Below are 3,423 nucleotides of genomic sequence, written 5' to 3'. Positions count from 1 at the left end.
CCATGCATAGTTGGAGAAAGAGGATATGGGATTATTTTATTCTTAGCCAACCTGCAAATTCTAATAAAGATGTACCGCCCGTTGTGTATTACGAAGAAAATTTTAGAGCAATGGTATTCAGTTGTTGCTTACCTAACTGAGCATAATCTTCTTCCTTGGAATGCTATGTATTTTTGATTTATTGTTTGTCGTATGGTTGTGAGATATGCAACTTATTGGCGGATGAAACTATTCTGATGAAACAATAACATTTTGAATTAAAATAAAGAAAAGAAAGACAGTCCAAGTATCAAACCAGGAGGGCAAATCCAAAGATCACAAGCCAAGCCATGGTCTAAAACGTCAAGAAGGCTCACGATTGTCTAAAGCACAGCAACACATAAAGGTTGTGGATATACTGGCTGTTCCATTTATATGAACATCTGAAGCTGCCTTCTACTGAATCAGACCCTGGGTCTATCAAAGTCAGTCTTGTCTACTCAGACTGGCAGCAGCTCTCCAGGGTCTCAAGCGGAGGTTTTTCATGCCTACTTGCCTGGACCCTTTTTACTTGGAGGAACCCCGTGACACAGAGTGGTAAAGCTGCAGTACAGCAGTTGGAGCCCTCTGCTCACGACCTGAGTTCGATTCCAGTGGAAGCTGGTTCAGGTAGCCGGCTCCAGGTTGACTCAGCCTTCCATTCTTCTGAGGTCGGTCAAATGAGCACCCAGCTTGCTGGGGGGGAAGTGTAGATGACTGGGGAAGGCAATGGCAAACCACCCCATAAAAAGTCTGCCATGAAAATGTTGTGAAAGCAACGTCACCTCAGAGTCGGAAACGACTGGTGCTTGCACAGGGGACTATCTTTACCTTTTTTGTTTAGTTTTTAGTTGGAGATGCTGGGGATTGAACCTGGGACCTTCTGCTTACCAAGCAGATGCTCTAGCACTGAGCCACCATCCCTCCCCTGCTCTCCAGGGTCTCCAGCTGAGGTTTTTCACGCCTATTTGCCTGGACCCTTTTAAGTTGGAGATGCCGGGGACTGAACCTGGGACCTTCTGCTTAGCAAGCAGATGCTCTACCACTGAGCTACTGTCCCTCCCCTGCTCTCCAGGGTCTCAAGCGGAGGTTTTTCACACCTACTTGCCTGGACCCTTTTCAGTTGGAGATGCCGGGGATTGAACCTGGGACCTTCTGCTTAGCAAGCAGATGCTCTACCACAGAGCCACCATCCCTCCCCTGCTCTCCAGGGTCTCCATCTGAGGTTTTTCCCGCCTACTTGCCTGGACCCTTTTTAGTTGGAGATGCCAGGGATTGAACCTGGGACCTTCTGCTTACCAAGCAGATGCTCTGCCACTGAGCCACCCTCCCTCCCCTGCTCTCCAGGGACTCCAGCTGAGGTTTTTCACGCCTACTTGCCTGGACCCTTTTTAGTTGGAGTTGCCGGGGATTGAACCTGGGACCTTCTGCTTGCCAAGCAGATGCTCTGCCACTGAGCTACCATCCCTGTGGCTGCTTTTATCAGACAGATTTTTTTTTTTAAATCCCAGTGTAAAGTATAAGCTATCTAGTCCAACCTTCCGCACAATGCAGGAAATGCATGAAGGTTATTCCTTTCCTGCAATGCTTGCAAGAACATCTCTATACTGTGGGCAGCAAATGTCCAGATATTCTTGGTGCTGCCCACCTACCGCCAAAGGAGCAACTGAATTCCTTCTGAGCAGCTTCGCCTGTAAAACATCTCCCCTGAAGTGGTTGTAATGTCTGCTTTGGGCTGTCTCTCCTTTCTCTCTCTGGCTCCAGCTTGAAGGTGGTGGATATCGTTCTTCCTAAGGTCTCCTTGAAGCTTCTGGAAGGCGTCGGGGTCGATCTGAACATCTACACCAAAGTGAAAATCCAGGGTGGCAAATCGTGAGTGAGCTTTCTTGGGAAGGAGCCAAAGACAGCGGGCGCCTCTTTCCTCCTCTACTGGCTAAGCTTCCTAACCGTTGTTAGAAGTGGGGCTTCCTCCCTACCAGGGTTCCCTCTAAGCTTAGTAATATGATCACCATCTTCAAGTCCTTGAAGGGCTGCCCTATAGAGGATGGGGTGGAATTGTTTTCTGTGGCACCAGAAGATAGGACCAGAACCAGTGGGCTGAAATTAAATCAATCAAAAGAGTTTCCAGCTCAACATCAGGAAGAACTTCCTGACCGTTAGAGCGATTCCTCAGTGGAACAGGCTTCCTCCTTGGGAGGTGGTGGGCTCTCCTTCCTTTGAGGTGTTTAAGCAGAGGCTAGATGGCCATCTGACAGCAATGAGGATCCTGTGAATTTAGGGGGAGGGGTTTGTGAGTTTCCTGCATTGTGCAGGGGGTTGGACTAGATGACCCTGGAGGTCCCTTCCAACTCTAGGATTCTATGAACTTCCTGACCGTTAGAGCGGTTTCTCAGTGGAACAGGCTTCCTCCTTGGGAGGTGGTGGGCTCTCCTTCCTCGGAGGTTTTTCAACAGAGGCCATTCCAGAGACCCAAGGCCATCCCAGCAGCTGCAAGTGGAGGAGTGGGGAATCAAACCCGGTTCTCCCAGATAAGAGAGCTCTGGTTGACCCAAGGCCATCCCAGCAGCTGCAAGTGGAGGAGTGGGGAATCAAACCCGGTTCTCCCAGATAAGAGAGCTCTGGCTGACCCAAGGCCATCCCAGCAGCTGCAAGTGGAGGAGTTGGGGAATCAAACCCGGTTCTCCCAGATAAGAGAGCTCTGGCTGACCCAAGGCCATTCCAGCAGGTGCAAGTGGAGGAGTGGGGAATCAAACCCGGTTCTCCCAGATAAGAGAGCTCTGGCTGACCCAAGGCCATCCCAGCAGCTGCAAGTGGAGGAGTGGGGAATCAAACCCGGTTCTCCCAGATAAGAGAGCTCTGGCTGACCCAAGGCCATTCCAGCAGCTGCAAGTGGAGGAGTGGGGAATCAAACCCGGTTCTCCCAGATAAGAGAGCTCTGGCTGACCCAAGGCCATCCCAGCAGCTGCAAGTGGAGGAGTGGGGAATCAAACCCGGTTCTCCCAGATAAGAGAGCTCTGGCTGACCCAAGGCCATTCCAGCAGCTGCAAGTGGAGGAGTGGGGAATCAAACCCGGTTCTCCCAGATAAGAGAGCTCTGGCTGACCCAAGGCCATCCCAGCAGCTGCAAGTGGAGGAGTGGGGAATCAAACCCGGTTCTCCCAGATAAGAGAGCTCTGGCTGACCCAAGGCCATTCCAGCAGGTGCAAGTGGAGGAGTGGGGAATCAAGCCCGGTTCTCCCAGATAAGGGAGCTCTGGCTGACCCAAGGCCATTCCAGCAGGTGCAAGTGGAGGACTGGGGAATCAAACCCGGTTCTCCCAGATAAGAGAGCTCTGGCTGACCCAAGGCCATCCCAGCAGCTGCAAGTGGAGGAGTGGGGAATCAAACCCGGTTCTCCCAGATAAGAG

General features: G+C 51.3%; 1 non-coding gene across 1 annotated transcript; it reads right to left on the bottom strand.

Annotated features, from left to right (window-relative positions):
- Nucleotides 1-1,142: 1,142 nt before the first annotated feature.
- On the bottom strand, nucleotides 1,143-1,217 carry TRNAS-GCU (transfer RNA serine (anticodon GCU)). Its single transcript has one exon. It is a non-coding gene; the product is annotated as a tRNA-Ser (tRNA).
- Between the last annotated feature and the right edge of the window lie 2,206 nt (nucleotides 1,218-3,423).

The sequence above is a fragment of the Heteronotia binoei genome, chromosome 2, assembly GCF_032191835.1.
Source record: "Heteronotia binoei isolate CCM8104 ecotype False Entrance Well chromosome 2, APGP_CSIRO_Hbin_v1, whole genome shotgun sequence".
NCBI classification, from domain to species: Eukaryota; Metazoa; Chordata; class Lepidosauria; order Squamata; family Gekkonidae; genus Heteronotia; species Heteronotia binoei.
Note: the sequence above shows the minus strand (reverse complement) of the source record. Positions and strands in the feature narration are given on the sequence as shown.